This window comes from Callospermophilus lateralis, chromosome 9, assembly GCF_048772815.1.
Source record: "Callospermophilus lateralis isolate mCalLat2 chromosome 9, mCalLat2.hap1, whole genome shotgun sequence".
NCBI lineage: Eukaryota > Metazoa > Chordata > Mammalia > Rodentia > Sciuridae > Callospermophilus > Callospermophilus lateralis.
The window spans coordinates 8,903,163-8,915,626 of NC_135313.1; positions in this window are offsets into that span (position 1 = coordinate 8,903,163).

The window sequence follows — 12,464 nt, forward strand, 5'->3', positions numbered from 1 at the left end:
GTCTCACTAAGTCATTGAGGCTGGCTTCAAACTTGTAATCCTCCTGTCTCAGCTTCCCGAGTTGATGGATTTATAGGCCTGTGCCACCCCATCCAGCTCCAATTATAGTTTTATTAGCAACAAAAAGCTCCCTCATACACACATAGGCTTATATACGTGTAGAACATTTCTTGAGGGAGGGGACAAGAAAACTAGCAGTGGTTGGCTCTAGGAAAGAAAATTTGGAGGCTGGGTGGGTCTTTTTTCTTATGCACGTAATGTCTTTTCAATTTAAAACTTGTATCCAAAATAATTTTAAATGCAGATTTTGGGTCCTACTTAAAACCAAGAGGATTGCAAACCTACTGAGAGAAACCAATAAATCTGCTCTTTGGATGAGTTTATCAGCCAATTCTTAACACACATTAAAACTGGAAGCCCACCCTTTTAGTCAGCGTTGGGTGGCTCTGATCAAAAGACTGGATAAGAACTACTTAGAGGAGAAAAAGCTTTTTTTTTTAATAGTTGTTTGTTTGTTTGTTTGTTTCAAGGAAAAGTTTATTTTGGCTGACAGCTTTAGAGGTTGAGTCCATGGGCAGCTGACTCCATAACTCTGGCCCCAAGTGAGGCAGGACGCCATGGTGGACGGCCATAAAGAGGAAGGCAGTGACCAGGAGGCAGAGACTCGGTCACCAAGGACAAAATGTAGATCCCAAGCACAGCCCCAGTGACCTGCTTCCTCCAGCCACAGCCTGCCTGCCTACAGTCAGCGCCCAGTTTAGTCCATATCAGTGGATCAATCCACTGATTGGGTTATGATTCTTGTAATCGAATCATTCACCTCAGAACATTGCTTCGTTGTCTCACACATGAGCTTTTGGGGGACATTTTGGTTTTAAATATTTGTCCTGACTATCATTTCCTTTTATGCAGCATTCTGGCCAACTGCTATCCGTGGAGCACTTTTATTCTACTACAAAGGCTCTCAGCTCTGTCCTTTTCCAAATCAGAAAACGTAAGCTGGGCTCCTGCAGGCACAAAGCAGGCTGATGCGTAGTCCCGTCCTCAACAGTCGGCCTGCCCAAGTAAGCTACTACCACCGCCCACCAAGAGCGTCCCTGATCCCAGAACTGAGGGCAATGTGTCTTGTAACCTGTTCCAGTGAAATTATCACTGGTGATATACAAGATGGAAAGAAAGAAAAAAAAAATTGAAGAACTATCACTAGGAATGACCACTTGTCAAAGAACAGACTTGGTCAGAAGTCTCCCTAACACTCTTAAAAACCAACAGGGTGGTGGCCCACACCTGTAATCCCAGCATCTCAGGAGGTGAGACAGGAAGCAACCAGACTCAGCCACCCAGCAAGATCCTGTCTATAAATAAAATGGGCTGCAGATGTGGCTCAGTGGTTAAGTGCCCCTGGGTTCAATCCCTGGTACAAAAATAAATAAATAAATAAACAAACAAACCAACCAACAGAGGTAGAGATGGAGGTGTAGCTCAGGGGTCAAGTGCTAGCTTAGATTATGTGAAGCCCTGGGTTCAATCCAGCAAAATAAATAAATAATAACCAAAAAACAATGAGGGCTTTGTTTCTGTGGGTTATATCAGCAATATTTAGCATACTAGAAATCAACATTAATTTTTAAAATATGGATTGCTTTATTTTAAAATAACACTAATGAACTGGGCCTGGTGACACATGCCTGTAATCCCAGTGATTTCAGAGGCTGAGGCAGGAGATAGCAAATTCAAAGCCAGCCTCAACAATTTAGCGAGGCTCTGAGCAACTAGTGAGAACTTGTCTCAAAATAAAAAATTTTAAAAAGGACTGGAGATGTTGTTCAGTGTTAAAGCACCACTGAGATAATCCCCAGGACCAATACCAAAAACAAATAACAAACAAAAAACAAGAAATATGCCAATATAAATAAGTGTGGGGTTTTTAAAGAAAAGCAGTCATGAGACCAAGTTGAAAGCCAATTTGCTTTTTTCATAGAACACCATGTTTACATATGGCAGACGCAATATTGAAGATGAGGCTGTCTTTTCAAACCCAGGGCCTTTAATAACAACATTTTTATGAAAAATAACTATATTTTCAAAAAAGTAAGAATAGTGCCGCAGTCTGGCTGGGCACAAATCACGAGTCACTGAAGCAGGAACAAACTTTATTTCCGAACTCCCGCGAACGCCTCGCATGCAGCCTTCTCTCTGGACACACCACACACCAACCGGAAATCCCTCCTCAGGCACTTCCCCAACCAATGGGAACTCTCCAGGAATCCCCATGAGAATTCCAAAGTAGCAGGCCAAGCCGGAAAGCAGGGGTCTAATATGCACAGCTTAACATAACCATTATCATCTCAATGGCTTGCTGGCGTCACCTCTCAACCACTCCATTCTGGCAAAAATGCCATGCGTCATTCAGACTCTATGGCTATGGCTCTCAGCAGAATAGTAGCATTGTTTTACCTTTAAATGTTTTATTTTTGTTGTTGATATCTGGTTTAAGAAAAAACAGGTGGATTATCATAATTGCTTCTGCAAACATGTCTTTGATAACATGCCAACTCCATGATTGGTATTTTTAAAAATCAGTGGAATCTAAAACAATATAAATGAATTTTTTTGTACAATGTTATATTCAATCCATTGAATTAGGTTACACTTTAGATGGGTCTTTACCTTATTTATAATTTTGTAACTGAACACTTTGGTCATTTGGAAAATACTGGTCTACTTAGTTTTGTAAATCTTCCAAGTGTTCTCATATGAGATTTTAAAATCTCATTGCTACTCTGTGTGTATAAATCACATAGTTATTCTATTTACATGAGATATTCTTATTAGGCAAATTCACACAGACAGTAGATTAGTGGTTGCCACAGGATAGGGAGAAGTAGGGGCTGGGAAGTGCTGATAATGGTCTCCTTTTGGGGTACTGAAAACGTTCTGGAACTACAGAAAGGTGATAGTGACACAACTTTGTAAAAAGTTGTAAAAACCACTTTAAAAGGGTAAATTTTAGAGTATGTGAATTATGTGTCAGTTTTTAAAATTGCATATGTTAACACTTGCCACCAACCTCATTAGAAATGTAAAGTATTGAAAATACTGGAAAGTAGCAAGCTCATGGAGGTTGACGAAAAGTTCTCCAAAATTCTGTGTTTACTTTGGAAAGCCTGAATATTATTATCCTTGGCAAACAAATGTTTTTCTTGAAGAGACAGCCTCCTCTTCAATAATGTGTCTGCCATATGTAAACATGGTGTTCCATGAAAAAAGCAGATTGGCTTTCAACTTGGTCTCATGATTGCTTTTCTTAAAAACAACGGTTACACTTGAATCCGCGGCAGACATGCTTTGTGTTTTCCTTGCCATCCAGACTATTACAAAGACGTGGGCTCCAGGATGAAGATTTAGTGGTTTTTACTCTTTCATCAAAGATATCCGTAAGCGAATCTGGCTATGATTAGCCAGCAGTTGCTTGGCGGTGACGAATACCATGACACTAGTGCCTTTTGGTGACACTGCTTTGACTCGAACTCAGGCACTAACTGTTTTTGCACCATCGGGGTGAACATCAACAGTTGCTCCAGAATCAGCCACAAGTGAATAAAGTTAGTCAGCACTCACTCCGAATGTTCCTGCACCACTGTATTTATTCCCACGTCTGCATATAAAAGACTGATCTGTTGCTGCTGGGACCAGATGAACACAAGGAACACAGCAAGTCGATCCATTTGGTCCTGTGTAAGGCAACAGTATGGTCCTGCAGTTCGGCCTCCATATTCACAGCTGAATCTTTAACTTGACAAGCTACTGCGCCATTAGAAAGTGGCACTGCAGTGGTTTTCTTTTGCTGACTTTCCATCCAGCAGGCATTCAGCAACGTCAGCTGTGCCAGCTTGAGAGCTGCGCTCCGAGCTCTTCAGTGCAGTAGCTAACACTGGGCGGTACTTCAATGGCTCTTTCATTTCTGCTTTGAAAAACTGTTAATGATCAATTTTTGGCTTTTAACAAACTCATCACATCTACATTTAAAATATACAATTCCTTTTTTCCTTAAACCCTGAACCCCTCAAAATGATATCACAATTTAAGAAGTATCAAAAAGGTGAAATTTTTACATCATAAAGCCAAGAAAAAATACCTTTTGAATCATATTTATACTTTTTAGTATGCTTCTTTTCTCTAAATGAAGTTGAAAACTCTAATATATCAGTTTCATCTTTTTCAGCATCTTTAGTCCTAGATAGTGCAGCTGTGGGCTAAAAGAGAATCTAATCACTGTTTATAAAGCTGTGATCCACCTGGCCCAGTGTCATATGCCTGTACTCCCAGTGACTCAGGAGGCTGAAGCAGGAGGATCACAAGTTCAAGACCAGCCTAGGACACTTAGCAAGACGCCTCCCCCCGCATCCTGAAATAAAAATAAATAGGCCTGGGGATATAACTGAGTGGTAAAGTACCTCTGGGTTCAATTCCTAGTACCAAAAACAAAACAAAAACAATCTATGTATGATCCATTCTTAAGCATAATAAAAGTGAATACATTTTAAAATATTGAAATCTAAAATAAGGTTGTAGCATGGTTTAAAACTATCTTGCAAAATAATACAACAGTATGTCTACCTCTTGTATTTCTATATAGGAAAACTTAAGGATACCAAAATTGATTGGGTGATAATGAAGTCACCTAAGTTACAGTAGGTGTCACAAAGGTAAATAGCAAAAGCACAACAGAAGTACTAAGAACAAATTGAGCCTCTAAAAATTTAGTGTGTCACAGGGCATTGTGCTGCATCCCTGAATCTCAACAGCTTGGGAAGTTGAAGCAGGAGGATCATAAGCTCCAGGCGAGCCTTGGCAACTTAGCAAGATCCTGTCTCAAAATAAAGAATAAAAAAGTCTGGGGATGTAGATCAGTAATAGAGTGCCCTTGGGTTTGATCCCCAGTGCCACCAAACAAACAAAAAAAAAAAACAACAACACCTCAGCCTAACTAAACCTACTACCTTAGAAAATTGTAGAAAACATAAAAAAATATGCATACACTGAAGAAGGTCCCTGAGAACAGGTATCTGGGCCATCTTCTTCCATGGCATCCCAAGCACACAGCACAGTGCCTCAGAGCACAGGGCAGACGTTGAAGACACCTGGTGAAAGCCCCTCAGAGGGACCACAGCTCCTGAGGGGTGCGCCTGGGAAGCGGCAGCACCCTGCGCTCTGCTGCAGAGTCCTGGTGGCTTTGGGTTCACCAAGGACCCTTCAGAGCCATGTCTGGGAGCAAGTAAAGGAACATCGGCAGCACATTTAGGCGTGGGAACAGAGAAGAATCCCTCAGAGCTGAAAGAAAAGGAGCAGAGGGTCTGGAAATAAGGAGGAGAGCCAAGGTGTTAAGGGACTGTGAATTGGCCTGGGTTCTGGAGACAGCCCAGAGCCTGGCAAAGGGACTATCACTGCATTTGAAGATCAATTAGCAATGAGAGCTGAGAAGGGTACCGGATGGAAACTCTCAGGGGCCTGCAAAGGAGTAGCTTCCGAAGCCTGCAGACAGAGGGTTAGGAATGGCAGGAGGCAGAGGCCGAGGACTAAGCAGCCCTGGGAAATTCACCGTTAGGAGTTCAGCGGCAAAGACCAGTGCGACACTGAGCAGCACAGAAGGAACAGGGGAAGATTCCTTCAAGGGAAGACCTGCGTTTTTAAGAAAAGAAAAGAAAGAATTAGTGGAGAGAGAGCTGGAAGGTGGAGAACAGGAAGGGAGACCAGGACCCCCCGAAGAAGATGGGGAGAGGTCAGCACTGGGGAAAGGAGACTCTTCCCTCTGGAGGCAGAAGAAAGCGGAGGCCGGTCAGAGGCCAGAAAGAAGGGAAGCTGTGGAGTCCACACTGACAAGCTTAGTCTCTGCAAAATGGGAGATAAGATTGGAAGATTTACAGTGAGCAGTACAGGAAACAGATAATAGAACGTGATCAAGGCAATGGCAGGAAGTAAGGCCAGTGTGGTTCACTAGTGGGCCGGGCCAGCATGTATGAGGACACTGTCCCACCATGTTCTGCAGTCTGACGGTAGGGAAGAGATAGCCACTTAGGTGGAGATGCTAAAGGGCTAAGGGCATTTCAGGTGTTATGGATGCTACTAAGGGTTTAGGCCCTGCAGTTCAGACAGCAGACAATCAAGTACTGCCAGCAAGGGACTAGAGGCTGAATGGGAAGAGACAGGTGGTAGGAGGCCCCAGATAGTGCTGGGTGTTAGTCAACTTTTTGTTGCTATGACACAATACCTGAGAAAATCAATTCAAAGAAAGATAGGTTTGTTTGGGCTCATGGTTTCAGGTTCCAGTGCGCGGCTCCTTGGCCCTGAGTCAAGGCAGAACTTCATGGCAGGAGTCTGTGGCGGAGCAAAGCTGCTCTCCTCTTGGCAACCAGGAAGTGGAGGAGAAGCAGCAGGAGGGTTCCAATAACCCATCAAGGACACGCCCTTAGGGACCTCTCTTCCTTCCACTGGACCCTACCTCCTAGTGTTCCCATCACCTCCTAACAGCAACCAGCCGGTTTACACATGAGATTTTGGGGAACTCTCCAGACCCAAACTATACCCGGCAGAGGACAGATTCTCCAAAACTTGGAAGACTCAAGGCTTATAAATGAGCTGACTCCTTAAGAAGGTAGGGAGGCTTCCTTCAAGAAAGAAGGGTGATGTCAGAGAGGTAATGGTCTTGGGGAGGAGCAGGTGTCCAGTGGTCAAGGCAGGAAGAGAGGGCCGAGTGTGGAACGTGCCAGTGAGCCCCAGTCAACTCCTTCACTCCATCGGGTGGTTCTCCAGAACAGTGTGCGAGGGGCGAAGGGTTCACTCCTGTTTTTTAAGATAAAACTTAAGACACTGTATAGAGAAACAGGCAATAATTTAGTTTATCAAAAACTTGGAGGGGGATTGGGAGTGTAGGTCAGTGGTAGAGCACTTGCCTAGCATCATGCATGAGCTCTGAGTTCAATTCCCAGCACCACAAACAAAACAAACAAATAAAGGCTCGGAACATTCTCTGGGCAACCAGCCAGAATGGTCTTGCATGGTGCTCTAGGCCCTCTCACTTGTAATTTTAAGTGAGACCTGATCCCGTCAGCTTCCAAGTTCCATTGGCCAAATGTGGTGTTGGCTCTGGGGCAAGAGGTGGTATATACATGTGTGGTTAAGAACATAGATTTTTATGAAACTTTGGGAAAATGAACTTGTCCTCTCTGAGAACACTTACAGGCTATATGCTCTTACATCATGACTGCCTAACTCAGCTACCAGTGTGAAGGTGGTACACATTTTGCATTCCAAGAAAGCTTTATTTATAAGATATGGGGCTGGTCAGATTGTATCCATGCCAAAGTTTGTAAACTGTTGAGAAAAATGAGACAATAATATTATTTGACTTTCAGGACTAATTTAAGAATTAAACCAGCCATTGCCAGAATAAACAATACATGGAAAGTGTTATTGTCATTTCTAAGGTTTATCCCAACACAGTCTGTGACCATGGATGGATCTATGGCTCCAAAACTGTTTGAATGGCAGAACAGATTCCCCAATTGAAAATAACTTTCTTGAGTGAAAAACTATATTTGAGAGAACATGATAAGCAGGAAACAGGGAGTCTTCCATAGCTGCCCACCCTGAGGCTTCCAAGTAGCAAGGGCAAATTATTGCTGCCCCAGTGTGCAGATGATTGCATTTCAAAGGAAAATAAATGTGAAGCTAAGGTGCCTGTTTTACTTTGTAACATGTGGTTTTAACTGCAGGTACAATTGATCTATGGCCTGGTGACACTTAGTTCATGTAATGCTTTGTAAAGTCTAAGGACATCCATTTCAACTTGAAACCAACTATTAAGTATTGAAGAGCTTGAGCCAGGCACAGAATGGTCTCCTGTCATCTCAGCTACTTGGGAGGCTGAGGCAGGAGGACTGCTTGAGCCCAGGGGTCCAAAGCCAGCCTGGGCAACATGGTGAGAGTCTCTCTCTCAGAAAAAAAAAAAAAAAAAAAAAAAACAGGGAAGCGGGGGTGGAGTGGGGATGTGGCTCAGTGGCAGAGCACTTGTGCAGCTCAGGTGAGGCCCTGGGTTCAATCAAAAAGTCTGGATCATCTTTCACAGTCTGATGTCTTAACTGGATATAAAAGCTGTTATACTCAAACTCTCAGCAATGGAGCTCATGTTTTCAGGATTGCTTATATTATTCTTTAGCATCTTATGAGCCATTCTGGAGAAAGAAATGAGGACCTATAGCCATCATGTACATGAAGCTCACAAAACAATGGCAAATGACACCTATTGCACTGTCATTCTCCTCGGTTACCACCCCTTCCCTGAATGATCATCTCAGCCTAAATTCTTGGGCCTACACAGTAAACAAAACAAAACAAAACAACAACAACAAAAAAAAAACTTTTGGATTCTATATTACTGAGATGTAATGCATGTACTATGCCAGTCTGAAAAACATGGTAGAAGTTGACATTCTGTAAAATATATTTTTCAGTTTATAAATTGAATATGCACATTTGCTCTGTTAATAAACTGTTGAGCTAGGGATGTAGCTCAGTGGTAGAGTACTTGCCTAGCAAGCAAGAGCCCCAGGTTTGATCCTCAGCAATACAGTAAACAGAACTAAGTAGACAAATTCTTATAAAACTAGCAATATAAATCATCAGAAAATATCAGCATTTTATTTTTATAATTACAATGGCAAAAGATAACAGAGAAGAAACACATTTGACTGAAAAGATGAGAAAGGGAAAGATTATAAAATGCTGCAGCATTTCACTCTGAAGTGCGATGTCACCTACAAGCAGGTTTATTCATCTATGTGAAAGCTGTTAACAGAGCCAGGTCAAGAGCATTGCTGCCTATAACTGAGGGATGGATTTGCAGGCGAGACTCAGAGGGAAGGCCTCGGGGGAGAAAAGGCAAGGCATCCAGCACTAGCATGCTGCTGACGCAGGATGTTAGGCTGAAGACCATACTGCCCATATGCTGGCAAAACTAATTATAATCAATTAGTAAGGTAAGCATATCATTAAGCCAAGTAATAATTGAAATAGTAACCTATATTATTTTAACTATTATGAAACAACAGTCACTATGTTAACTCTTATCATTTAACTTTAGCATCTATTTTATATTTTTATATAGTATGTTACATGTAATATGTGAAATAATTACAAATATAACAAAAATATACCGTAATATTACAATACGTGTCTTCAAAGGGCCATATTTGTGTTCCTATTGACTGATGTTGATGTTATGATGCACATCCATAAGCTTTCAGAATCCCGGTTAGTTGATAAAACACTATACTTACTTAAGCTGCTGACATTTTTCATTAATGCTACAAATGAGTTGTAATTATATATTTATGTGTATATTATATATATATTTAATTATATATTTAAGTATATATGATTATATGATTATATGTGTAACCATATATAATTATATATTTTTATATAATTAATTATATTTATTATATATTTATATAATCATATTTAATTATATTTAATTAAATTTAATTAGTTATATTTAATTTAACTAATTTAATTATATTTATATAATTATATTCAATTTAATTAATATTATATATTTAATTATGTATTTATATTATATATTTTATATATTTAATTAGATATTTATATATTTTCAATGACATACCAGATTGTGGTCATGTGTGCCTTCTCTCGGTACACCTGTAACACCCTGGCCATGAGCGATGTGAAAGTCTAGGGAGAGACCAGATGGCAGGAGCCATGCAAAATGTGCGACCTCGGGCTCTCCAGGCTGCCACCAGCCTCCCTGCACCAGCCAGCAGACTCCTCTGGGAGATGGGAATGAGGCTGGGTGTCAACCAAGAAAACTGCTCTGTGCTTGGACTGAAGCATCATCTGTCAGGAAGCAGACTATGAGCAGACTATCAGCAAGAAGCTCAGAGGCCTGAATAGAGGATCTCAAATTGGCATCTGGGCACAAGGTGACTAAGTTTTGAGAGGTGTAGATGAGGGTTAAAGTCTGATTTGAGGGCTGTGGGAGGCCCTGGGTGTGTGCAAGCATGTGTGTGCACACGTGTAAATCCAGTGTTATGTTAACATAGTTTGGTTTTGTTGTTGTTTGTTTTGGATTTTTTTGTTTCTTTCTTTTTAAGAAAGGTGGCACAGATCTGTAGTCCCATGTACTTGAGAGGCTGAGGTGGGAGGGGACAATGGCTTTAGCCCAGGAATTTGTGACTAATCTGGGAGATTAGTCACAAATTAGGAGATCCAGCATAACAAGATCTCCTCTGGGGGTGGGGGGAGATTGTCATGGAGCCCTGCAAATCAGACCATTCCAGAAGACTCAGGTGGGGAGAAGGGCCAGAGCCCCCTGCTTCTGTACCATCCAGAAGACCCAGTGCATCCTGGGAAGCTCCTCTGGTCCAAGAGTCATGGGGTGTTTGAAAGGAAAGAGAGGAACCGGGAGACAGGTGGGAGAGAAAAGAAAGACGGCGACCAGGCAGAGATACAAGAGTTTATGTGCTGACAACTGAAGGCCATCTGTCCATAGATGGAGAGAGGCAAGACAGGCTTGGGGTTGGGGACTTTTATGGGGCAGGCTCAGGGATCAGACTTGGGTGGGCCCTAATGTGGGGTTAAGGGTGGGGTTGGCATGAGGGAGTGGAGAACCTTTCTCAGAAACGCCCTTAGACAGGAAAGCGAAATTTTTCTTAAAATGGCAGCTGTCACTTAAGATGGCCATCCAGATGCTAAGCGAGGACCTTACATTCCCTCCTTTTTTGTTTGTAATTGGGCCCCTTAAGGGACAGGGGTGTAGATCAATCTTCTGTAGCTTCTTCCTGCTTGGAAGGGGCTGAGTCTGGACCTTTGTTAGGGGGGCAGGGTGTCATTGAGGCAATGGTGAGGGTCAGGAGGTATTGGGTGATGCTGACTCCATACGGCCCAATTTTAGTGAGGGGTTGGAAGGTGGCTCACGGTTTGGTTAGAGATCCTTTGAATCTGGTTTTGAATAAATCTAATGACCCAGGGGGAAAGCTTTAGCCAAAAGTCTATGACAAGGAGAGAGATCAGGAAAGGAAGTGCCCACTGCAGAAGGGGGTTACTTAGCTGCCATCCTTCAGTTCCAATGGCAGTGGGAAGCTTTGAGGCCTGAAGGAGATTGGAGATAAAGGGGACATTAGTAATTGAAGTTCCCTTGGTGGCAAGGAATCCTGCTCCTTCCAAAAAGCAGAGTGGGACAGAAGTATGTGGAAAGCGTATGTAGAGTCAGTGTAGACATTGCGTCAGGTAGACATTGACTCCCTTTGCCAAAGTGCAGGCTCTGATGAGGGCAACAAGTTCAGCCTGCTGATTGGATGTATTTTGGGGAGGGGAGCCGCTTCCACAAACTGGGTGAGAGAGACTGCAGCATACCCTGCCCCAGGAACTCCTTCCTGAAGGGAGGAGGAGCCATCTGTGAACCACGTGCATGTTGCCTGCAGCAAGGGGCTTCCTATATGTGGGAGGGATGTGGAAGAAGCTCCTCCAGAGTTTCAGTGCATGAATGGGTGAGAGGAGAAGAGGTGGAAGAGTCCTGAGGAGCGGGGAGGAGAGTAGCAGGGTTTAAAAGTGAGCACGTGTGGAAGGTAAGTCTGGGATATTCCACCAGGGGACACCTGTAGAGATAAAAGGCGACAGGGGGGGGGGGAATGTAAGCCCTTGTAGGTGAGGAGTTCCTTAAGGTGATGGGGAGCCAGGATGGTGAGTGGGGCCCCAAAAGTGAATTTCTTTAACTTGTTAACGAGCCTACTCAAGACCTTTGGTAGATAAGCCACAGGGGCAAAGGTTGGCCCCAGCATGTGTCCAAGGACCCCTAGAGCAAATCCCTGCTTTTTAGCCATGTAAAGGTGAAATGGGAGTGTGAGATCAGGGAGATAGAGAAAAAAGTTGAAGCCATTCTTCTGCGTTGTAGCCAGAGAAAAGTTAAATTGACACTTTTTTCCCTTTAGGCCTCTTATCAAGCCTGCTGAGTCTGTCCTTTGTATTTCAATGTTAGCTTCAGTGTGGCCTTGGCCAGGGAGATTGCTGCCCAGAGCTTTACAATGTAGGAGGGTTCTGGGTCCCTTGTTTGTCTAGAAGTAGGGTCTCTGGAGGAATCCAGAGCTTTAGTGGCAAGTAGTACACAGAGGGATTTCCTTCCATTTTCCTGAGTGCTCGCAAAAGTTATGAAGATTGGAAGGTTGAATTGGTCGATAGGCCTTTAGATCAGGAGCAAACAGAGTGGGGCTAAGGGGGTGAGGAGGCAGCCGAGAGGTGAGTCAGATGGGATTTGGGCGTTCCCCATGGCGGGTTGGAGTCTGGGACTGAGAGAAGGGAATCACCTGCTACTTCCCTAGTCCTGGGCTTTGCCTGTAGAGAGTCTTGGTTGCCTGGCCAGGACTTTCATGAGCTCTGCTGAGGAGCTG